The following is a 26,186-nucleotide window of genomic DNA, read 5'->3' on the forward strand; positions in this document are numbered from 1 at the left end:
CTCTCTCAACTCATCAAAGTCATTCTCTATCTAGCTTTGTTCCATTGCTGGTGAAGAGCTGCGTTCCTTTGGAGGAGGAGAGGTGCTATGAATTTTAGAGTTTCCGGTTTTTCTGCTTTGTTTTTCCCCATCTTTGTGGTTTTATCTGCCTTTGGTCTTTGATGATTGTGATGTACAGATGGGTTTTTGGGGTGGATGTCCTTTCTGTTTGTTAGTTTTCCTTCTAACAGTCAGGACCCTCAGCTGAAGGCCTGTTGGAGTTTGCTAGACGTCCACTCCAGATCCTGTTTGCCTGGGTATCAGCAGTGGCGTTTGCAGAACAGAGGATATTGTTGAACCAAAAATGCTGCTGCCTGATCGTTCCTCTGGATGTTTTGTCTCAGAGTAGTACCCAGCCTTGTGAGGTGTCAGTCCAACCCTACTGGGGGGTGCCTCCTAGTTAGGCTACTTGGGGTTCAGGGACCCACTTGAGGAGTCAGTCTTCCCATTCTCAGATCTCCAGCTGCATGCTGGGTGAAGCACTACTCTCTTCAGTGCTTTGGGACAGGGATATTTATATCTGTAGAGGTTATTGCTGTCTTTTCTTTGTCTGTGCCCTGCCTCCAGAGGGGGACCCTACAGAGGCAGGCAGACCTCCTTGAGCTGTGATGGGCTCCACCGAGTTCGAGCTTCCCAGCCACTTTGTTTACATACTGAAGCCTGAGAAATGGTGGGCACCCCTCCCCCAGCCTCACTGCCACCTTGCAGTTTGATCTCAGACTGCTGTGCTAGCAATGAGCGAGGTTCCATGGGCATAAGGACCTCTGAGCCAGGTGCAGGATATAATCTCCTGGTGTGCTGTTTGTGAAGCCCATTGGAAAAGCACAGTATTAGGGTGGGAGTGACCCGATTTTCCAGGTGCCATCTGTCACCTATTTCTTTGACTAGGAAAGGGAATTCCCTGACCCCTTGCAGATCCCCAGTGAGGTGATGCCTCGCCCTGCTTTGGCTTATGCGTGGTGCGCTGTACCCACTGTCTGGTACCCACTGACAGGCACTCTGCAGTGAGATGAGCCTGGCACCTTAGTTGGAAATGCAGAAATCACCCATCTTTTGCATCACTGAAGCTGGGATTTGTAGACTGGAGCTATTCCTATTTGGCCATCTTGGCTCCAACGACCAAGATTAAATATTTTTTACAAACATATTCAAATATCCAACAGGTGTGTAGAAAGATGCTAAACATTACCATTCATGAGAAAATTGCAAATGAAAAGATACCACTTTACAGCAGTTGGAATGGCTAATATAAAAAAAAAAGAGATATGACAAGTGTTAACAAGGATGTGACAAAATATTTCTGTACAGTCTTAATGAGTTGTAAACTGGAAGAGTCATTATGAAAATTAGTATGCAGGTTATTTTAAAAATATTGAACTATCGTACAATCCCGAAATTCCACTTCTGTCTATAAACAAAATAAAATCAGCATCTCAAAAATAATCTGCACCCCTGTATTCAATGCAGCGTTATTCACAACTGTCAAGAGTACTTTTTTAAAAAAATGACTTATCTGTAGATGCTGAATGGATAAGGAAAATGTGGTAAAATAGACAACTGAATATTATTCACCCATAAAAAAGAATGAAATTCTGCTATTTCAACAACATGAATGGACCTGGGTACATTATGCTATGCAAAATAAGCTGGGCACAGAAAAACAAACACTGTATTTTCTCACTTAAATTGAGAATTTAAAAAGCCTGAACTCACAGAAACAGAGAGTACAATGGTAATGACCAGGCCTGGAGGTAGAAAAAATGATACGGTGTTCAAAGAGTACAAACTTTCAGTTATAAGATAAATAAGTTTTGGGGGTCTAATGTATAGCTTTAAAATGTAGTTAATAACAGTGTTTTGTATGCTTAAAATTTGCTACAACAATAGGAGACCTCAAATGCTCTCACTATAAAATCCTAACCATGTGAGGTGATATGAATGTTCATCAACTTAATTGTATTAAACATTTTACAATATATATCAAATTATTATAATGTAGACAATGCATAATTATGCAATTTTTATTGGTCAAAAAATCAATGTTATGTACACATGCATATATTCGCCTGTGTGTATATACACATATATAAAACATATAGATATATATCAATTACATATGTTGTTATATATATACTTGTGTGTGTATATATATATATACACACATACATATCAATGACAAAATCCTAGTAAGCTTCAAACTAAACAAGAGAAAATTATAAAATGATAACTATTAAAAAATCAGGAAACAAATGGGTATTTAATACATGCTCAGCAATATTCTAAGTTACTCAGTGGCAAAGTACATGTTTTAAAAGTAGAAAGTAGATACATTAAACCATATTACAGTTTAGGAATTATGGCACAGAGTGTTTACAGCTTTAGCATCAATACATACCAAAAACTTAAAATTTTGAAGTAAAATAACATTAGGTTTTATTATATGGGGCAGAGACTTAGTGTTCTGATAAAATTATTGAGTATGAATTTCTGTAGAATCACATTTGAAACCTTCACAGGATATGGAATTATAAAGCAGAAAACATACGACATCTGGATGTGGTGTTTCTGTGATTTCTAAACCAAATCCCAATATCTCCACTACTCTCACACATTTTAGACAAGACTCAAAATGGAAATTAGAAAATGTTTAACATAGAGTTCCTTAAAAATCAAAGACGGTCCCATGTCCTCAAAAGCAATAAAAGAGCAAGCAGCCAGGTCCTCCAGTCCCTTGCAAGCCATGCAAAGGGTTTGATTTTCTTTGTAACTTAGATGAATGATCGTTGAAGGGGAAGTCCAGTCCTAGAAAACTGAAGAGTATGGGGCAAAAGATGTCTGTCTCTAATAAAAGCAAGAGAAAGAAACCAGGGCTTCTCAGAAAAGATTTCCATTGGAGTATAGCTTCGCAAACCACACTTTAAGATCTGGCTTTCTCCTTGACCTTTGGACATCTCATCTGTGTCATCTGCCTTATTCACTCCCACCTCTTTGGATGTTTGGCTACTATCTCCTGTCTCCCAACACTCTGGGGCTTTTTCTTTTTCTCAATGTAGGTGATCAGGTTTAGCTTAAAGAACAGCCAAGGATTCTGTATTAGAAAAAGTAATATGACTTATGCTGTGATTTTCCAATTACTACTTAGTACTGTGTTCAGTGGAAAGAAAAAGAACATTGTAAAAGAGTCTAAAAATGTAATAACAAATACTATTTCCTCACAGAAATGTTATGATATTTAAAAACTTTTCTAAATTTGTGGGTCCTTAGCTCCACGACCCAGTACTGCTGAATCAAAACTTGGTGGTTGTTGGCTGGGCATGGTGACTCACACCGCTGATCCCAGCAATTTGAGAGGCCAAGGCAGGCATATCACTTAAGCCCGGGAGTTTGAGGCCAGCCTGGGCAACATGGCGAGACCTAGTCTACGGGTTGAGGGTGGTGAGGAGGGGGAAAGTTGATGGTAATGGGAGGTGGTAATGCGATTATAGGGTGTGGGCAATCATATTTTGTACCTCTAAATTTGTGGAGTTACCACTAATCTAAAATTAAGGATACATATCAGCTGAAGAAAGAAAAACATTTATGTCGAGATGAAACCTCCTCGTGGGGGTCCGCAGCTGCAATACCGCCAGGCGTCAGCATTCCACCTCTTCTGCCTGGCTGCAGCCCCACCAGGAGCCCGGCTCCAGCTGGGGAGCTGTGGCAGGTACTAGACCCCAAAGGCGCAGGCTAGGGTTTCCTGCCCTCCGGGGTGTCTTCCCAATCCCCGGACCCCAGGCAATTCAATTCATTCATCAAGTGCCACTGCAACTGTCCAAGCTGGGGCAGCAGGTCCCACAGTCACCAGCCAAGACCTCCGCTCCAGAACACGTGGGCTGCTTTCCCCGGGGGAAGGACATTGTTTTTCCCAGCCACGAAAAAATCCGTCCCTGTGCACTCTGTTTCCCATTGCCACTGACTTCGTGTAAACTCAAGTCCTGAGGACACAAGAGAGACCCAGGCCTGGCCCCGTGGACACGCTTGGTGCCACGGCTTCCACCTGATGGACGGGTGCACTCTACAAATCTCAGGGACCACCACACCTAGGAGACAGAAGGACCCTATGAAACGCACCCCCAAAGCAACTAACCAATCCAAGAAAAAAAAAATCAAAACACGTCTCAGGGCTCCATTGGTTTTCCCAATTGAGTGGTCCTGACCCCAGGTTCTAGCCTGGCCCAAGCACCCTCCACCTCACTCCGGCCTGCTCAAAGTTGCCCTGTCTACCTGAGCAGAACCTCCTTCTCCAAGGCTCTGTCTCTCTTGCTCTACAACTCCCTTGCTATCTCCCTTTCTCTATTTCCATCTCCACCTCTCACTCTTCTGTCACCTTCTGTCTCTCTCCTCCTCCACCTTTCTCTCTCTCCCTACATTTCTATCTCTCCATCCCAGTCTCCCTAGCTCTCTTTCAAGCTGTGTCTGTGTCTTTGCCTGTATGTCCTTGTGTGTGTGTCAGTGTGTGTGCTTGTGTGCCTGTGTGCATGCACCCGTGTGTATCTGTGTGTGTGTCGGGGTGGGTTTGCTCGTGGTGTTGGTGTGGTGTGTCTGGATGTCCGTCAGCCCCTCTTTCCCGGGATCAGGATGCAGGGGCTCTAGTGCCAGCGTGGGGCAAATCAGGGCCTTCCTTTCTCGTTGGCCATGGGCGGGTACTCGTTGGGACAAGCGACGATGGTGTGGGCGTTGTGAGAAAAAGGCCTGGGCAGGCTGTTCGCCCCTGGGCAGCCCTGGCGGCTCTGGGTGTGTGGGGCAAGAGGGGGCCTTGCAGGAGGGGCAGCGAGGGATCCAAAACAATTTTTCCGCGGTAAGGCAGAGGACTGGAGGGGATCCCAGAACTGTGTGCCCCGGGATCTGACCCCTCCAAGCACACCCTGTCCTGAGCCGGCACAATGTATTGGAAGCTCGGGAGCTCATGAGCCGAGGGAAGGCCTGCAGTGTCAGCGAAAGGGAGGCCTCCTGGTGGGACTGAAGCCAAGGCAGGGGACTGAGGCATCACAGCCTGATGATGCATTCCTGTTTCCTGCAACAGGGGGAGTCTCCAAAATGGCCTGTTTGGAAACTGCAAAGGAGAGCGAAGACACAATGCCGCTTTTCCACGCTTCGCTGGAGGTTTCTGTGTTCCCACAGAGCTCGGGAAACAAACAGTCCACATGGTCACGCTTTTGGGGCCAGAGACCAGTGAGCAACAGGCCACCTTGCAGAGGGCAAAGGAACGTGGAATCCGGAATCATGCTTCACTCGGCTTGAGTGTGACTCCAGTGTGGATGGGAGTATCTGCCTCGTGCTCTGTTGCAGGCTTAGCGTGGGGATATGCCATCTGTGAACCATGTGGATGAAAAACAGACAACCATTCGCATCTCGGCTCTGCTCTTTGGGGAATTCCCTCATTCCTTCGGAGGTAGAATTCGTCTGAATTGCTCCCAGATGAAGTAACCCAGGCTGACAATCCCGAGGGCCGGTGAGGGCACCGTCAGCCTACACGGCCTTTGGCCGAGCACTCAGCCTGCACTGGGCACCCAACATTTTCCCAGAGTTCGAGGTCCTGCTCGTCCTGGAGGCAGAAGGCAGCTTTTCTCTTTGCCTTCCTTTCTGTTTCTTGCTCCTTTTCTCCCTCTGTCCATCCTTCCCTCTATTCTTCCTTCTCTCCCTCTCTCCCTCCTTCTGTTCTTCTCTCCTTCACTCTCTCCCTCCATCCATACCTCCATTTCTCCCTCCTTCCCTCCCTCCATTCTTCTCTTTTTCTTTCCCTCCCTCCCTCCATCCCTTCCACGGTCCCTCCGTTCATCCGTCCTTTCCTCCCTCTGTCACTCCCTCTCACTTTGTTTCTGTTCCTTTCCCCATCTCTGCCTGGCTTCCCTCCCACCTAGAAAGAGCAGAACCACAGTTTGTGAGAGATTTCGGGGTCTACATTTAGTTGCCAGGCACTCCAAGTGATGCCAGGGAGTATGGCAGGGCAAGGGTGCGTGAGTGATGGTGGAGCAGGGAGGCAGTGGAGTTGAGCTGCGGAAAAGAGAGCAGGCCTGGCCACTGCCCCGGCCGGTGTTTCCCGGGGTGGAGGTCTCTGCCTACACCACTGAAGAACGTGGGGGCGGGGGCGGGGGTGTACAAGGCATAGGGGGGCTGTGGAAGGGATGAGGGCCCTGCCTGGGCTGGTCCCAAACCCTAGCCAGCAGCCCGCGGACCCACGCATGGGCAGTAGACGGCCCATCTCTGAGTACCTGTGCTGGCTCTGAAATCCCTGAGATGCTCAGAAAAGAATGACAGCCCTCCTTTCTGTGGAGTCTCTTGCTGGGCCTGGACTCAGGAATCCTAGACAGGTCAGCTGGAAGGGAAGACACAGGTCTCCATACCGAGCCAGAGGTTCACCGTGAAAGAAGGGCCACAACCCTGTCCCCATCCTTTCCAAACCCTGCATCCTAAAGCTCCTCCAGCTGAGCCCAGTGTTCTTCCTGGCTGAGGAGTGGTTCCAGAAAAGTGGGCTCTTCCACGTCCTTCAACTCCCCCAGTGGTTCCATTGCTAGGAAAGGATGTGCCTTTTGCTGAAATTCTGGGGTCGACCGGAGTTCATATAGCAGGGTGGATGTGAGTGCAGATGAACGCTCCAGCTCCTGGAGCGGTTGGGAGGGTGTCTGGATGGCTTACATCTGCTTCTGACACGCAGAGGCCTCCATGGGCACGAGCTGCAGAGGTAGATGTGCCTCGGCTTCACGTCCCCATGTGCCCTGGTGACTTGGAGACCCTGGCCCCAGCCCCAATATGGACTCATGTGGGACGTGTGTGGTGCAGGCACACCTTGCTCCTGTGACTCATCCTGAGTGGCTCAAGTTGTCCCACTGAGCAGGTACCCAGAAGGCTCCCTTGCTGTGGGTCCTGGTCCCCGTGCCATCTGTTTGACTCAGCATGAGCGGCCCAAGCTGTCCCATTGAGCACACACCCAGAAGGCCACCGTAGTGTGGATCCTGGTCCCCCTGCGATCTGTTTGGGTGCTGAGGTCACCCAGGTGTCTGAGGGAGGGTCAGCGCCACTTCCGAAGGAGCCAGGACAGCAAACCCAAAATCCCCATGTTCCACGGCAGGTTGGGAGATTCCTTCTGCCTGGGAAGCCTCGCTGGGCTGCAGCAGAGTGGTGACCCTTGCTGCCTGGCTAACGAAAGCGCCCTGTACCCCATGCCCTGGTGGGGGTGAAGGCGACCAAGGAGGGAGGGTGGCACCCATGTGGGCCGCATTGCACAGGCCGTCTACGTGCGTGGGTTCTGTGCCACCCTGGCCTGCATACCTGAACCTTCGATTCTGACACGAAATCTGAATCCTGGACTCTAAAAGGCAGGTCTCTCTGGACAGTTCAAGTAAGGGTTCCACTCAAAGCACGCTGGCAAGGCATCTTTTTCATTCGGTTACAAACGAGTCCCTTTGCCGTCCTCGTCCTCAGGCTTCCGTGGGGAAGAGTCTGTCAGATGGTGTTGGGAGAGCCATCACGGGGCACCTGGCCGGAATTTCACGGAGAGACAAGGGCAGAGAGTGGCCGGCAGTGCCTGTGCACCTCAGTTGGCCTTTGTGCTGCACGCAGGTCCAGTCAGGAGTCCAAACCCACCAGTGGCACTTATAAAGAACCACCAGCTTCACCCCTTCACGAATATGCATGAGTCCCCAGGGGCCCTGGATAACCCACCCTCTGAAGCCAGAGACCACAGACACAGGGCCATGTTTGGTAGGTGAAGGTGGGGCCAGATCGGCCAGGAAAGGGGGGTTTCCGGGGCTGGCTCTCTGAATTCTCCAGAATTCTACGGAAACTGGAAGTTTCTCTCTGGGCTCACACACGATTTCAGGGAGAAACCACCTTGGAAGGGTGGAGTGTAGAACTGAACATCCATGATAGTCTTGAGTTTTCCATGCCCTCTCCGTGAAGGTGGCAATGCCTGTGGGTGTCGCTGTTGCCATGATAGTCTCACACACGCAGGTGTGTGGATCGCATTCATTTTCTTTTTTTTTAATTTTACTTTTTTATTTCTGCCTCTTAAAGCCAATAATAAAGTCACAAGTGTAAAATGAATGCATTTAAAAACATAAAAATACATTTCAATGACAAGAAGTATGCAATGATCATGAAAATCTACTGTACACTTTGCCAAAGTCAAAGAATGAAAGACATTACGGAAAACCCAATGTTCAAATATATCCTGAACAAAAACTCTCTCCTGCATAGTAAAAGCATCATCTAAACAGCAGTTCCACCCGAGAAAAAAAAAAAAAACAGCAGGGTACATGGGACAGACAACTTTCCCCAGGTTTTCCAGATAAAAACATGTGGTCACCAGGAATTCAAGGTAACTTCAAAAGCCACATTTAATTCAGAATAAAATGAATATTTCTGACAGATGACAACAGTATGATACTGATTTTTTCTTTCCTAGATACAAATCATATGGGGCATTTCTTAGCAGTTTAGTAATCATCTAAGAATAACTGTAGAAATAACCCCAATTCCACCATCCTAGCCACTGGTATAAAACAAATAACCTTCCATTGATACTGCCTTTCACATAACTAAAATATCCTCACTTACTTGGAACAATTTCATGCTTACACATGACCACAAACACTTGTTTTCAGATGTTGTGGAATTATTGGGGCTGAAATTTTTGAAACAATGTGTGGAATTATTGGGGCTGAGATTTTTGAAACAATGTCTTAATCTTAGCAGAGAGATAATAATCCTTTCACTATACTTTGATTGGGCTTCCTTAACCAAATCTGAGCAACTACTGTAATAATAATCCTGGTGGTAATCCATGATACTCTCAAATTTTTCCCTTTAAGAAATGTATAATCCATGTAACTCTAGCAAATATGTTACATTGCACACTTTCTTAATAAGGAATGGCTGTTTTCAGGCCTTATTAGGAAAACAAACAAGCAAACAATAGCAATTACTGCCTGTTTTTTATCACTGATAAGCTACAATAAAGCTCAAATATGGACAGTTTAATTGTGTGATATTAAGTAAAAAATGAAAACCATTATAGTTTTACCAAAAGAAACAAAAAATATGGGAAGAAGTCAAATGAGCATGGCATGAGTCCCAAAGATTACACTATGATTCTGAACAGGATTTTCCAAACAAAAGGTATCTAGATATAATTTCTGTGAATATTTCTTGTACTAGAAAGATCCAAGGCAAGTGTAGGCTCAGCCCTACCTTGTCAAGGATAAATATTCAGGGAAACTAGAAGTTCCATCTGCTAAAGTGCATCCGCTGACCAGGTCTACCATGGCCCTGCTACTTATAGACATCTAAGAAAGTGGTCTCACTCATGCTCATTCACTTGTTCTGTGGCCTATCAAGAGTCACACATAACGATGATTTTGCTTTTTTAAAAAAAACCAAATAGTTTATACAGTGAACTATAGAAAAAACAATTCTAAATATAATTTAAAATTTCTAGAGAGTGGGCGCAGCCAAGATAGCCAAATAGGAACAGCTGCAGTCTACAGCTCCCAGCGTGACTGGCGCAGAAGACGAGTGATTTCTGAATTTCCATCTGAGGTACCAGGTTCATCTCACTAAGGAGTGCCAGACAGTGGGCGCAGGAGAGTGAGTGCAGCGCACTGTGTGCAAGCCAAAGCAGGGCTAGGCATTGCCTCACTCGGGAAGTGCAAGGGGTCAGGGAGTTCCCTTTCCTAGTCAAAGAAAGGAGTGACAGATGGACCTGGAAAATTGGGTCACTCCCACCCTAATACTGCACTATTCCAACGGGCTTAAAAAATGGCACACCATGAGATTATATCCTGCACCTGGCTCTGAGGGTCCTACACCCATGGAGTCTCACTGATTGCTAGCACAGCAGTCTGAGATCAAATTGCAAGGCGGCAGTGAGGCTGGGGGAGGGGCGCCACCATTTTCCAGGCTTGTGTAGGTAAACAAAGAAGCTGGGAACTTCGAACTGGGTGGAGCCCACCACAGCTCAAGGAGGCCTGCGTGCCTCTATAGGCTCCACATATGGGGGCAGGACACAGACAAACAAAAAGACAGCAGTAACCTCTGCAGACTTAAATGTCCCTGTCTGACAGTTTTGAAGAGAGCAATGGTTCTCCCAGCACGCAGCTGGAGATCTGAGAACGGGCAGACTGTCTCCTTAAGTGGGTTCCTGACCCCTGAACTCCAAGCAGCCTAAGTGGGAGGCACCCCCCAGTAGGGGCAGACTGATACCTCACACGGCCGGGTACTCCACTGAGTCAAAACTTCCAGAGGAACAATCAGACAGCAGCATTCGTGGTTCATGAAAATCTGCTGTTCTGCAGCCACCACTGCTGTTACAAAGGCAAACAGGGTCTGGAGTGGACATCTAGCAAACTCCAACAGACCTGCAGCTGAGGGTCCTGTCTGTTAGAAGGAAACTAACAAACAGAAAGGACATCCACACCAAAAACCCATCTGTACATCACCATCATCAAAGACCAAAAGGTAAAACCACAAAGATGGGGAAAAAACAGAGCAGAAAAACTGGAAACTCTAAAAAGCAGAATGCCTCTCCTCCTCCAAAGGAATGCAGTTCCTCATCAACAACGGAGCAAAGCTGGAGCAAGAATGATTTTGATGACTTGAGAGAAGTCTTCAGATGATCAAACTACTCCGAGCTACAGGAGGAAATTCAAACCAAAGGCAAAGAAGTTAAAAAACTCTGAAAAAAAATTAGACGAATGTATGACTAGAATAAACAATACAGAGAAGTGCTTAAAGGAGCTGATGGAGCTGAAATCCAAGGCTTGAGAACTACGTGAAGAGTGCAGAAGTCCCAGGAGCCAATGCAATCAACTGGAAGAAAGAGTATCAGTGATGGAAGATGAAATGAATGAAATGAAGCGAGAAGGGAAGTTTAGAGAAAAAAGAATAAAAAGAAACGAACAAACCCTCCAAGAAATATGGGACTATGTGGAAAGACCAAATCTACGTCTGATTGGTGTACCTGAAAGTGACGGGGAGAATGGAACCCAGTTGGAAACCACTCTGCAGGATATTATCCGAGAGAACTTCCCCAATCTAGCAAGGCAGGCCAACATTCAGATTCAGAAAACACAGAGAACACCACAAAGATACCACTCGAGAAGAGCAACTCCAAGACACATAATTGTCAGATTCACCAAAGTTGAAATGAAGGAAAAAATGTTAAGGGCAGCCAGAGAGAAAGGTCGGGTTATGCACAAAGGGTAGTCCATCAGACTAACAGTGGATCTCTCAGCAGAAACTCTACAAGCCAGAAGAGAGTGGGGGCCAATATTCAACATTCTTAAAGAAAAGAATTTGGACCCAGAATGTCATATCCAGCCAAACTAAGCTTCATAAGTGAAGGAGAAATAAAATTCTTTACAGACAGGTAAATGCTGAGAGATTTTGTCACCACCAGACCTACCCTAAAAGAGATCTTGAAGGAAGCACTAAACACGGAAAGGAACAACTGGTACCAGCAACTGCAAAATCATGCCAAATTGTAGAGACCATCGAGGCTAGGAAGACACTGCATCAACTAACGAGCAAAATATCCAGCTAACAACATAATGACAGGATCAAATTCCCACATAAAAGTAATAACTTTTAATGTAAACGGACTAAATTCTCCAATTAAAAGACACAGACTGGCAAATTAGATAAAGAGTGAAGACCCATCAGTATGCTGTATTCAGGAAACCCATCTCACGTGCAGAGACACAGATAAGCTCAAAATAAAAGGATGGAGGAAGATCTACCAAGCAAATGTAAAACAAGAAAAGGCAGGGGTTGCAATCCTAGTCTCTGATAAAACAGACTTTAAACCAACAAAGATCAAAAGAGACAAAGAAGGCCATTACATAATGGTAAAGGGATCAATTCAACAAGAAGAGCTAACTATCCTAAATATATATGCACCCAATACAGGAGCACCCAGATTCATAAAGCAAGTCCTTAGTGACCTACAAAGAGACTTAGACTCCCACACAATAATAATGGGAGATTTTAACACCCCGCTGTCAACATTAGACAGATCAACGAGACAGAAAGTTAACAAGGATAACCAGGAATTGAACTCAGCTCTGCACCAAGTTGACCTAATAGACATCTACAGAACTCTCCACTCTAAGTCAACAGAGTATACATTTTTTTCAGCACCAAACCTATTCGAAAATTGACCACATAGTTGGAAGTAAAGCTCTCCTCAGCAAATGTAAAAGAACAGAAATCGTAACAAACTGTCTCTCAGACCACAGTGCAATCAAACTAGAACTCAGGATGAAGAAACTCACTCAAAACCGCTCAACTACATGGAAACTGAACAACCTGCTCCTGAATGACTACTGGGTACATAACGAAATGAAGGCAAAAATAAAGATGTTCTTTGAAACCAATGACAACAAAGACACAATGTACCAGAATCTCTGGGAAACATTTAAAGCAGTATAGCGGGAAATTTATAGCACTAAATGCCCACAGGAGGAAGCAGAAAAGATCCAAAATTGACACCCTAACATCAGAATTAAAAGAGCTAGAAAAGCAAGAGCAAACACCTTCAAAAGTTAGCAGAAGGCAAGAAATAACTAAAATCAGAGCAGAACTGAAGGAAATAGAGACACAAAAAACCTTTCAAAAAATTAATGAATCCAGGAGCTGATTTTTTGAAAGGACCAACAAAATTGATAGACCACTAGCAAGACTAATAAAGAAAAAAGAGAGAAGAATCAAATAGATGCAATAAAAAATGATAAAGGGGATACAATCTCCAATCCTACAGAAATACAAACTACCATCAGGGAATACTACAAACACCTCTATGCAAATAAACTAGAAAATCTAGAAGAAATGGATAAATTCCTCAACACATACACCCTCCCAAGACTAAACCAGGAAGAAATCGAATCTCTGAATAGACAAATAACAGGCCCTGAAATTGAGGCAATAATCAATAGCTTACCAACCAAAAAAAGTCCAGGACCAGATGGATTCACAGACGAATTCTACCATAGGTACAAGAAGGAACTGGCACGATTCCTTCTGAAACTATTCCAATCAATAGAAAAAGAGGGAATCCTCCCTAACTCATTTTATGAGGCCAGTATCATCCTGATACCAAAGCTGGGCAGAGACACAACAAAAAAAGAGAATTTTAGACCAGTATCCTTGATGAACATTGATGCAAAAATCCTCAATATAATACTGGCAAACCAAATAAAGCAGCACATCAAAAAGCTTATCCACCATGATCAAGTGGGCTTCATCCCTGGGATGCAAGCCTGGTTCAATATACACAAATCAATAAATATAATCCAGCATATAAACACAATGAAAGACAAAAAACACATGATTATCTCTGTAGATACAGAAGTGTCCTTTGACAAAATTCAACAACCCTCCTTGCTAAAAACTCTCAATAAATTAGATATTGGTGGTACGTATCTCAAAATAATAAGAGCTATCTATGACAAACCCACAGCCAATATCATACTGAATGAGCAAAAACTGGAAGCATTCCCTTTGAAAACTGACACAAGACAGGGATGCCCTCTCTCACCACTCCTATTCAACATAGAGTTGGAAGTTCTGGCCAGGGCAATTAGGCAGGAGAAGGAAATAAAGGGTATTCAATTAGGAAAAGAGGAAGTCAAATTGTCCCTATTTGCAGATGACACCATTGTATATCTAGAAAACCCCATTGTCTCAGCCCTAAATCTCCTTAAGCTGATAAGCAACTTCAGCAAAGTCTCAGGATACAAAATCAATGTACAAAAATCACAAGCATTCTTATACACAAATAACAGACTAACAGAGCCAAATCATGAGTGAACTCCCATTCACAATTGCTTCAAAGAGAATAAAATATCTAGGAATCCAACTTACAAGGGACATGAAAGTCCTCTTCAAGGAGAACTACAAACCACTGCTCATTGAATTAAAAGAGGATAGAAACAAAAGGAATAACATTCCAAGCTCATGGGTACGAAGAAATAATATCGTGAAAATGGCCATTATGACCAAGGTAATTTATAGATTCAATGCCATCCCCATCAAGCTACCAATGACTTTCTTCACAGAATTGGAAAAAACTGCTTTAAAGTTCATATGGAACCAAAAAAGAGCCCTCATCGCCAAGTCAATCCTAAGCCAGAAGAGCAACCCTGGAGGCATCACGCTACCTGACTTCAAACTATACTACTAGGCTACAGTAACCAAAACAGCATGGTACTGGTATCAAAACAGAGTCATAGATCAGTGGAACAGAACAGAGCCCTCAGAAATAATGCCGCATATATACAGCTATCTGATCTTTGACAAACCTGAGAAAAACAAGCAATGGGGAAAGGATTCCCTATTTAATAAATGGTTCTGGGAAAACTGGCTAGCCATAGGTAGAAAGCTGAAACTGGATCCCTTCCTTACACCTTATACAAAAAATAATTCAATATGGATTAAAGACTTAAACATTAGACCTAAAACCATAAAATCCCCAGAAGAAAACCTAGGCATTACAATTCAGGACACAGGCATGGGCAAGGACTTCATGTCTAAAACACCAAAAGCAATGGCAACAAAAGGCAAAATTGACAAATGGGACCTAATTAAACTAAAGAGCTTCTGTACAGCAAAATATACTACCATCAGAGTGAGCAGGCAACCTACAAAATGGGAGAAAATTTTCACAACCTACTCATCTGACAAAGGGCTAATATCCAGAATCTACAATGAACTCCAACAAATTTACAAGAAAAAAACAAACAACCCCATCAAAAAGTGGGCGAAGGACATGAAGAGACACTTCTCAAAAGAAGACATTTATGCAGCAAAAAAACACACGAAAAAATGCTCACCATCACTGGCCATCAGAGAAATGCAAATCAAAACCACAATGAGATACCATCTCACACCAGATAGAATGGCAATCATTAAAAAGTCAGGAAACAACAGGTGCTGGAGAGGATGTGGAGAAATAGGAACTCTTTTACACTGTTGGTGGGATTGTAAACTAGTTCAAACATTGTGGAAGTCGGTATGGTGATTCCTCAACCATCTAGAACTAGAAATACCATTTGACCCAGCCATCCCATTACTGGGTATATACCCAAAGGACTATAAATCATGCTGCTATAAAGACACATGCACAAGTATGTTTATTGCGGCACTATTCACAATAGCAAAGACTTGGAACCAACCCAAATGTCCAACATTGGATTAAGAAATCGTGGCACATATACACCATGGACTACTATGCAGCCATAAAAAATGTTGAGTTCATGTTCTTTTTAGGGACATGGATGAAATTGGAAATTATCATTCTCAGTAAACTATCCCAAGGACAGAAAACCAAACACTGCATGTTCTCACTCATAGGTGGGAATTGAAAAATGTGAACACACGGACACAGGAAGGTGAATATCACACTCCGGGGAATGTCGTCGGGTGGGCGGAGGGTGGAGGGATAACTTTAGAAGATATACCTAATGCTAAATGTCGAATGCTAAATGGGTGCAGCACACCAGCATGACACATGTATACATATGTAACTAACCTGCACATTTTGCACATGTACCCTAAAACTTAAAGTATAATAATAATAAAAATATTCTGGAGAGTTAAGATAACCTCATTTTTAAAAATACTGAAAATATTAAGGGTCTATATAAAAAGTTGTGTTAAGTACATACTTCCTATTTTAATAATTCACTTGCTTTGCTCTTAAAATCTCTATGAGAGAAGTCGATATTTTACTCATGTCTTTTGGAAAGACATTCAAAAGCAAAAGTAGCTGTACTGTGAAATTTCATAAAATTTGTGAGATTTTTACAAGCTAAATTATTCAGTATTTTGTATTGTTATTACACTCATATATTGCCCGGAATATAAATACAGCAACCCAGCAACAGTGATTGCAACAAAATTAAGGTAAATAGGTCTACAATCATTTGATTTCCTTATTAGATAAATGAAGCTTTCATAGAGGAAATGCAAATTCAGATCAGGTTACATAAGTTTAACTATTATTTAAACCTTATATAAAATTAAATCTAACCCTCACAACTGCAAATCTGTAAGCAATCACTGTCAGGAATCTACAGGACTTGGCTCGTATTTACATTCGACCCACACTTAGAAATTTCATAAATGATGAGATGCAGGCCAAGGGGATTCCTCAAAGGGCTCCACCCAAAAGGAAAGGAAAGAGAGTTAAACAGAGAATTACCACTTACGTATTTGTGGATAATCAGCTTATTCCTCAGCCTCTAGACAGTGAGGAGGATGAAAAAATGGAAGAAGATAGCAAAGAAGAGGAAGAAAAAGATCACAGTGAAGCGATGAAGCCAGAGGAGTAACCTCAAAAGTTACTGAGAGAAAAAATCATGAAACTGCCCCTCCCTGAATCTTTAAAAGCTTACTTGACATATTTTAGAGACAAATAACTTAGATCAAGAAGAAAGAATGCCTACTGATAATTCCTTTGGTCCTGAAAATGTAGCATTTGTGAGGAGTTAAAAGAATTATTTCTTTCATCAGAGCAAATTATAGTGGAAAAAAATCACTTGTTACACTCAGTAACTTAAATTATGTATTGAGTGAATAAAAGAATCCCTTTTATAAAATCTATTTTTCTTTAAATCTTGGAAAACTGTTGTTTTAGCTCAAAGTGATTTCAAAGTGGAATGCAACAGTAGTCAAGACTTGTGTACCATAAATTCTTTTCTGATTCCTTACGAATCTCGTTCATTTTCATGTAGAAAACGAGAGCGAAACTATAGAGAAAAGGAACGCCCAGTGCATCACGGTCTGACGATGGTTTCCTGTTTCCTAAGAAATGGGGAGTCTCCACTATGACCTGTTTCCAAAGAGGAAACTGGAAAGGAGAGCGAAAACACGATGCTGCTTTTCCACTCTTCTCTGGAGGTTTCTGTGTCCCTACAGAGCTCGGGAAACAAACAGTCAAAATGGTCACGCTTTTGGGGGCTAGAGACACATGAGCAACAGGCCCCCTTGCAGAAGACAAAGGAACTTGGAAACCGAAACCATGCTTCAGTCAGCCTGAGTGTGACTCCTGCGTGGGCGGGACTATCCACCTCGCGCTCCGTTGCAGGCTCAACGTGGGGCTATCTCATCTGTGAACCATGTGGATGAAAAATGGACAATCACCCGAGTCTCCGCTCATTGCTCTCTGGGTAATTCTCTTATTCCTTTGGAGACGAAATTCGTCTGAATCGCTCCCAGATGAAGTAACCCAGGCAGGCGATCCAGAGGGCCAGTGAGAGCCCCGCAGGCCGACGCGGCTGTGGGCCGAGCACTTAGCCTTCACTGGACACCCAACATTTTCCCGGAGTGCAAGATCCTGCTGGTCCTGGAGGAAGAAGACCGCTTTTCTCTCTGCCTTCCCCTCTTTGTTTCTTGCTCCCACCCTCCCTCCCTCTTTCCCTCCGTCCCTCCCTCAGTTCCTCCCTTCCTCCCTCCCTCCCTCCTTCCTTCTCTCCCTCCTATCCCTCCAAACCTTCCAAGGTCCCTGGGTCCATCCGTTCTTTTCTCCCTCCAACGCTCCCTCCCTTTCTGTCTCCGTTCCTCTCCCCATCTCTGCGTGAGTTCCCTCTCGCGTATAAAGGGCAGCACCACAGTTTGTGCGGGGTCTCTGGTCTGCATTTAGCTGTCAGGCACTCCACGGTGATGCCGAGGAAGCTGGCTGGGTAAGGGTAGGCGAGTGATGGTGAGGCGGGGAGACAGAGGTGGCGAGACGCGGAAAGAAAAGTAGGCTTGGCACCTTCCCAGGCCAGTGTTTCCTGGGATGGAAGTCTCCGCCCGCCCCACTGAAGAACGCGGCGGGGGCGCAAGAGGGAAGGGATGTGAGCTCCGCCTTAGCTGGTTAGAAAACCTAGGCTGCTGCCTGCTAACCCGCGCATGAGCAGTAGACACTCCACCTCCGTGTACCTGGACGGGTCCTGGGACAACCGGGATGCTCAGGAAAGAATGACAGCCCTCCTCTGAGTGGAGTCTCTCATGGGACCTGGAACTCAGAGATCCTAGGCAGGTCAGCTGGAAGGGAAGACACGCCTCTCCATACGGAGTCAGAGGTTCACCGAGAAAGAGAGGCCGCCATCCTGCCCCCACCCTGCCCCAACCCCGCGTCCTAAAGCTTCTCCAGCTGAGCCCAGTGTTCTTCCTGGCTGAGGAGTGGTTCCAGTGGAGCGGTTTCTTCCACTTCCTTCAGCTTCCCCAGTGGCGCCGGATCTAGGAAAGGTTGTGCCTTTTGCTGAAACTCTGGGGTTGACAGGAGCTCATCTAACAGGCTGGAGGTGAGTGTAGACGAGCGCCCCGGCTCCTGGAGCGGTTGAGAGGTGCCTGGATGGCTTGCATCTATGCTTGATGCGGAGGCCTCCGGGGTAGCTATCTTCGGAGTTGGAGGTGCCCCTTCTTTGGTTTCCCACACTGCCCTGGCAACCTGGGCCTCCAGACCCACCATGGACTCTGGTGGGACGTGGGTGGTGCAAACACACCTTGCCCCTGTGACTCAGCTTGAGGGGGCCCAAGCTGTCCCACTGAGCATGCGCCCAGCAGGCCGCCGTCCTATGGATCCTCATCCTCCTGGCATTTGTTGGGATGCGGAGGCCACTGAGGTGTCTGAGGGTGGGACAGTCCTACTTCCAGAGGAGCCAGGGCAGTGAACACAAAAATTCCCACGTGCAATGGCAGGTTGAGAGATTCCTTCTGCCTGCACAGCCTGGCTGGGCTGGAGTGGGGGGACGGCCCTTGCTCCCTGGCTCACGAAAGCCCCCTGTGGGAGATCCCCAGGCATGCAGGGCGTGTGTGGTGCAGAAAGCCCCGTTCCCCACGCAGAGATGTGGGTGAACTCGATTGAGGAGGGAGGAGGATGACACCCACTGGGGATGTTAATTAGTAACCACAGTGGCCTCAAAGAGCTCAAATGGAAGGAAGAATTGCACGTCTCTCACTTTAAGTAAAGAGCTAGAAATGATTAAGCTTACTGAAGATGTAAAATTTTCATCGCTAGAGAGACATCAACACTTGGCTTCAAAACTTCAAAGGATGGGCTGACTGTCTTTGAGGACCACTGCAGTTGGTGACTTTAAGTTACAGCCAATGCTCATTGACCATTCTGAAAATCTCAGGGCTCTTAAGAATTATTCAAAATCTATTCTTTCTGTGCTCTAGAAATGGAACATCACAGTCTGAGTGACAACACAACTGTTAACAGTATGGTTTACTGAATGTTTTAATCCCACTATTGAGACCTACTTCTCAGAAAAAATAAAAAAACGAGTCCTTTAAAGGGATTGCTGCTTGGCCTGGTGCAGTGGCTCACACCTAAAATCCCTGCACTTTGGGAGGCTGAGGTGGTTGGATCGCCTGAGGTCAGAAGTTGGAGACCAGCCTGTCGAAAATTATAAAACCCCATGTCTAATAAAAATACAAAAAAATTAGCCGGGCATGGTGGTGGTACTTGTAATTTCAGCTACTTGGGAGGCTGACACAGAAGAATGGCTTGGACCCTGGAGGTGGAAGTTGCAGTGAGCCAAGACCACGCCACTGCTCTCCATCATGGGCAACAAAAGGGAAACTATATAAAGGAGAAAAAAAAAAGGAAAGAAAAGAAAAAAGGAAAAAAGATTGCTGCTTATTAATAATTCTCCTTGCTACCCAGGAGCTTAGATGGAGATGTACTTGGAAATTAATGTTATGTTCATGGCTGCTAATACAATATCTATCCTTCAGCCTGTGGATCAAAGAGTGGTTTTGACTTTCAAGTGTTTTTATTCAATAATAAATGCATTTTGTAAAGGTATAGCTGTCATAAATAGTAATTTCTTTGATGAGTCTGGATAAACTGAATTGAAAACGTTTTGGAAAGGTTTCACCATTAATCCCTTCATGATATTTCAAACTCCTCCCGTGAATCACAAATGTCCTTAATAGGAAATGCCATTAAGAACATTTGTGTTTGATGGGAGGAGGTTGAAATATCAACATTAAGGGGAGTTTGGAAGAAGTTGATTCCAGCCCTCATGGATGACTTTGAGGGCTCAGATTGTCAGTGGAGGAAGTCCCTACAGATGTGGTAGAAATCGCACGACAATCAGAATTAGAATTAGGGCCTTAAGATGAGATAAATTGCTGTAAACTCATGATGAAACTTGAACAAGTGGGGAGTTGCTTCTTATGGATGAGCAAAGAAAATATTTTCTTGAGATGGAATCTACTCCAGGTGGAGATGCTATGAACATTGTTGAAATAACAACAAAGGATTTAGAATATTCCATAAACCTAGTGGATAAAGCAGCAGCAGGGTTTGAGAGGGTTTACTCCAGTTTTCAAGGAAGTTCTACTGTGGATATAATGTTATCAAACAGCATCACATGCTACAGGGAAATCTTTTGTGAAAGGAACAAACTTCTTTGTTTTAAGAAATTGACACAGGTACCAAAACTTCAGCAGCCCCCATACTGATCAGTCAGCAGCCATCAACATAGAGGTAAGACCCTCACTGTAGAGAAAAGAAAGAGAGATCAGACTGTTACTGTGTCTATATAGAAAGAAAAGACATAAGAGACTCCATTTTGAAAAAGACTTGTACTTTAAACAATTGCTTTGGTGAGATGTTGTTAATTTGTAACTTTGTCCCAGCCGCTTTGCCCCAGCCACTTTGTCCCAGCCACTCAGACCCAAACTGGAGCTCACAAAAACATGCGTTGTATGAAATCAAGGTTTAAGGGATCTAGGGCTGTGCAGGACGTGCCTTGTTAACAGAATGTTTACAAGCAGTATACTTGGTAAAAGTCATCGCCATTCTCTAATCTTAATAAACAAGGGGCAAAATGCACTGCAGAAAGCCGCAGGGACCTCTGCCCTTGAAAGGGGGATATTGTCCAAGGTTTCTCCCCACGTGAAAGTCTGAAATATGGCCTCATGGGATTAGAAAGACGTGACTGTCCCCCAGCCCGACACCCGTTAAGGGTCTGTGCTGAGGTGGATTAGTAAAAGAGGAAAGCCTCTTGCAGTTGAGATAGAGGAAGGCCACTGTCTCCTGCCTGCCCCTGGGAACTGAATGTCTCAGTATAAAACCCAATTGTACATTTGTTCAATTCTGAGATAGGAGAAAATCCGCCCTATGATGGGAGGGCAGACATGTTTGCACTAATGCTGCTTTGTTATTCTTTACTCCACTGAGATGTTTGGGTGGAGAGAAACATAAATCTGGCTTACGTGCACGTCCAGTCATAGTACCTTCCCTTGAACTTAATTGACATAGATTATTTTGCTCACATGTTTTTTGCTGACCTTCTCCTTATTATCACCCTGCTCTCCTACTACATTCCTTTTTGCTGAAATGATGAAAATAATAAGCAATAAAAACTTCTCCTTATTATCACCCTGCTCTCCTACTACATTCCTTTTTGCTCAAATAATGAAAATAATAAGCAATAAAAACTGAGGGAACTCAGAGGCCGGTGCCTGTGCAGGTCCTTGGTATGCTGAGTGCTGGTCCCCTGGGCCTACTATTGCTTCTCTATACTTTGTCTCTGTGTCTTACTTATTTTCTCAGTCTCTCGTCCCACTTGACTAGAAATACCCACAAGTGTGGAGGAGCAGGCCACCCCTTCACTCACCAGCAAAAAGATTATGACTTGGTAAGATTCAGATATTCATTAGTATTTTTCAGCAATGAGGTATTTTAAGTTAAGGTATGTACATGGATTTTTAGACATAATGTGATTACTAATTAATTAATTAATAATTATTAAATACTCATTAGACTACAACACAGTTTAAGTATAACTTTTATAAGTACTGGGAAACATAATGTTTATGTGACTAATTTGATTGTAACATTTGCCTTATTGTGATTGTCTGGAACCAAACCTACACTATCTCAGTATTCTTGAAAATTTTTGGTTGTTCTTTGTTTTGAGAAGGGGTTTTGCTCTGTCACCCAGGCCAGAATGCAGTGGCATGATCATAGCTCCCTGCAGCCTCAAACTGCTGGGTGAAGTGATTGTTCTAACACAGCCTCCTGAGTAGCTGGGACTACAGGCATGCAGCACTATGCTTGTATTTTTTTTTTTTTTTTTTTTGAGACGGAGTCTCGCTCTTTAGCCCAGGCCAGAGTGTAGTGGCTCTATCTCGGCTCACTGCAAGCTGCGCTTCCTGGGTTCATACCATCCTCCTACCTCAGCCTCCCGAGTAGCTGGGACTACAGGCACCCACACCAGGCCCAGCTAATTTTCTGTATTTTTAGTAGAGATGGGGTTTCACCATGTTAGCCAGGATGGTCTCGATCTCCTGACCTCGTGATCCACCCGCCTCAGCCTCCCAAAGTGCTGGGATGACAGGAATGAGACAGCGCGCCAGGCCTGTCTTTTCTTTCTAGTGGCACAAGCCCCATGGAGTGCGATGCGTCTGATCTACGATGCTTTTGAGCAGCGTAGAAAGTGTTGCTGTCTGTATTTAATTGTTTCCTACATGTATGGCCACGATCGATCACAAGATCAATAAGCCCTTCTCCTTATTCTACTTCCCTTTCTAGCAATGGAGAACTTTGATTGGATTTTTCCTGCCTACAGGCAGGAATGAGTCTGCTGTTTTCTTTTTTAGACCCGAGGGGACTGAGCCTGAGGGCCTGGAGTGCGGCCACCCGCCCCCAACCCCCAACTGGTGATTGTGGTGGTGGTGGTGGTCGTTTCGTGTTCCAGCTTCTATTCTGTTGTTGTTGTTGCTGCTGCTGCTGGTGCTGTCATCGTTGTTTTGGTATTTTACAGACTTAGGGGGTGTACCTGCTTGTTTGTTAGATCAGCATACTACTGCCACCGGATGTAGAAGTGGACCTCCAGTGTATCCGATACCCACGTCGCGAACGTTGTCTCTGACGGGCGATTTATTCATCCCCCGTCCCCCTGTTGTCCTCCTCCTCCCTTTTGGAGTGTCTGTTATTTCCATCTTGATGACCGTGAGTGTACCCACTGTTTACCTCCCACTTTTAAGCAGAAGGCAGTTCACTGGGTACATACTTGCTTCCAGCTCTATCCATGTTGTGGGAAAAGACGTGAAATCACTCTTTTTTGTGCCTACACCATTAGAGAATTTTAACTTTCTTGGTGATTGTTTTTCTTTTTTCTTTTCTTTTCTTTCCTCCTCCTCCCCTTTTTTTTCATTTTTTTCAGCTGGGCTCTCCTACTTGTGTTGCTCAGTTGATCAGGTTGGTCTCCTGGCCTTGACACTTCTCCCGTCACATCCACCGCCTGGTTGTTGAAATGAGCATCTCTTGTAAAATGGAAAAGACAAAAAAAATAAAGAGAAAGACAAAAAGTATGGGGTGAACGTTTCTCTTGCCGCCTCCCAGGGTGTACCTTGGACCCGATAGGAGGGAGGGAGCTTGCCTGGGTGGGTTTTCTGTGCTAAATCCTCCCGGGGGCCTCCTTCCCTCTCCCCCTTGTCCCTGCTTCTCCCCCAGCAAAGGCTCCCACCGCCGCTGTGGAATTTTCCGTGGGAGAGGTGTGGGAGAGGTGTGGGAGAGGACTGATGCACCTTCCAGATCTATATCCTGCCAGACCTCTCTGGCTCAGCATCCCCCACCGGCTGCCTGCCACCTTCCAGCGAGCTCTGAGGCTGATGCCCTGCCCCCCTTCATGTCCCACCACCTCCCCCGGCTGGCCGTTGCCTGGTGACCCCAAGAGAACTGCGACGACGCTTTCTTTTTCATTTTTTTAAATTTTATTATTATTATACTTTAAGTTTTAGGGTACATGTGCACAACGTACAGGTTTGTTACATACGTATACGTGTGCCATGTTGTTGTGCTGCACCCATTAACTCGTCATTTAGAATTATTTATATCTCCTAATGCTATCCTTTCCCCCTTACCCCACCTCACAACAGTTCCCAGTGTGTGATGTTCCCCTTCCTGTGTCCATGTGTTCTCATTGTTCAATTCCCACCTATGAGTGAGAACATGCGGTGTTTGGTTTTTTGTCCTTGTGATAGTTTGCTGAGAATGATGGTTTCCAGTTTCATCCATGTCCCTACAAAGGACATGAACTCATCATTTTTTATGGCTGCATAGTATTCCATGGTGTCGAATCCTCCAGTGAAGACTTCCACCAGATTCCCCGGGTGAGCCGGATGGTATGAGACTGGACCACCCTGGACCATGCTGTTCTTGGGGGTATGTTGACATACAGGGTGGACTGGCAGCCCCAGCATTTTAAAGGGTGTCCAGGTATGGAAATGTCACATAGGATGTCCTCCGTTCCATCAGCCTGCCTTCAGCTTCCTCAGGCATGAAGACAACTTCCCATCAGAACCTCTTTTCTTTCTTTTCTTCACCACACATATGAGATGCATGAGAGGGAGAAACAGCTCAATAGATACTGCTGACCTTCATTTGTGGAATCTTCAGTCATCTACACACAGACAGGTGAATAGACAAGTACCCAAATCAAACACCATTTCCACGTCTTCATGGTGGGATTGGTCTCTCTCTCTCTCACACACACACAAACAATTTCCACATCTAGTTCACAAACCACACTAATTTACCGTTTTCACAGTACGCAGTCTGAGTAAAACCCACCCCACCCTCCACCCGGCGGTTGACAAAACTCCTTCTCTACAATTTATAAAAAAGATCATCTGGGCTGGGCACAGTGGCTCACGCCTGTCATTCCAGCACTTTGGGAAGCCAAGGTGGGTTGATCACTTGAGGCCAGGAATTCAAGACCAGGCTGGCCAACATAGTGAAACCCCATCTCTATGAAAAATAGAACAATTACCAGTTCTGGTGGCATAGGCTTGTAATCACAACTACTCAGGAGACTGAGGCAGGTGAGTTGCTTGAATTAGGAAGGCCGAGGTTGCAGTGAGCTGAGATCATGCCATGGCAATTACTGAGACAGTGCGACACTCTGTCTCAATAATAATTATAATATTATTATAAGATTAGCTTTGCGTGGTAATACCTGCCTGTAATCACAGCTACTCGGGAGGCTGAGATAAGGAGAAGAACACTTGAGGCCCCACAGGTCGAGGATTCAGTCAGCTGTATCCTGGGCAGTCACCAGTCGAGGAGATATGCCCCTCCCCGTTTTGTTTTCTTTTCTTTTTCTTCTCTTTTCTTCTCTCTTCTTCTCCCTCCCTCCCTCCCTTTCTTTCTTTCCTTTTTCTTTCTTTCTTTCTTTCTTTCTTTCTTTCTTTCTTTCTTTCTTTCTTTCTTTCTTTCTTCCTTCCTTCCTTCCTTCCTTTCCTGCCTGACTGCCTTCCTGCCTTTCTTCTTTCCTCCCTTCCTCCCTTCCTTCTTTCCTCCTGCCTCAGCCTCCCAAAGGGCCGGGATTACTGGCGTGAGGCACCATGCCTGCTTGGCCTAAAGAGACACCCTTTGAAAGTAAGACACAGACAGCACCTTCCAGTGATCTGATTGATTGATCGACTGATTTAGGGGCAGCGTCTCACTCTTTCACCCTGGCAGTGGTGCCATCATAACTCACTCACTGCAGCGTGGACACTCCTGGACTCAAGCGATCCTTCCACCTCAGCCTCCAGAGTAGAGTACCTGGGACCACAGGCACGTGCCACTGTGCCCAGATAATTTTTATTTATTTATTTATTTTTTTCCTGAGACAGAGTTTCTCTCTGGTTGCCCAGACTGGAGTGCAATGGCGCAATCTTGGTCCACCAGAACCTCTGCCTCCTGGGTTCAAGCGATTCCCCTGCGTCAGCCTCCCCAGCAGCTGGGACTGCAGGCATGCGCCACCACGTCTGGCTGACTTTGTATTTTTAGTGCAGATGGGGCTTCTCCATGTTGGTCAGGCTGGTCTTGAACTCCCGACCTCAGTGATCTGCCCTCCCCGGCCTCCCGAAGTGCTGGGATGGCAGGCATGAGCCACCGAGCCTGGCCTTCATTTTTCAATGTTTTTCCACAGATAGGGTCTCATCGTTTTGTTGCAACCCTCCTGACCCGGTACCTCAAAGTGCTGGTGTGACAGGCGTGATCCACTGCGCCTGGACTCCGGGGAATGATTCACGACCACGACCACTGTACTGATTCTTTCTTTCTTTCTTTCTTTCTTTCTTTCTTTCTTTCTTTCTTTCTTTCTTTCTTTCTTTCTTTCTTT

The sequence above is a fragment of the Pongo pygmaeus genome, chromosome 16 (genome assembly GCF_028885625.2).
Source record: "Pongo pygmaeus isolate AG05252 chromosome 16, NHGRI_mPonPyg2-v2.0_pri, whole genome shotgun sequence".
Lineage (NCBI taxonomy): Eukaryota > Metazoa > Chordata > Mammalia > Primates > Hominidae > Pongo > Pongo pygmaeus.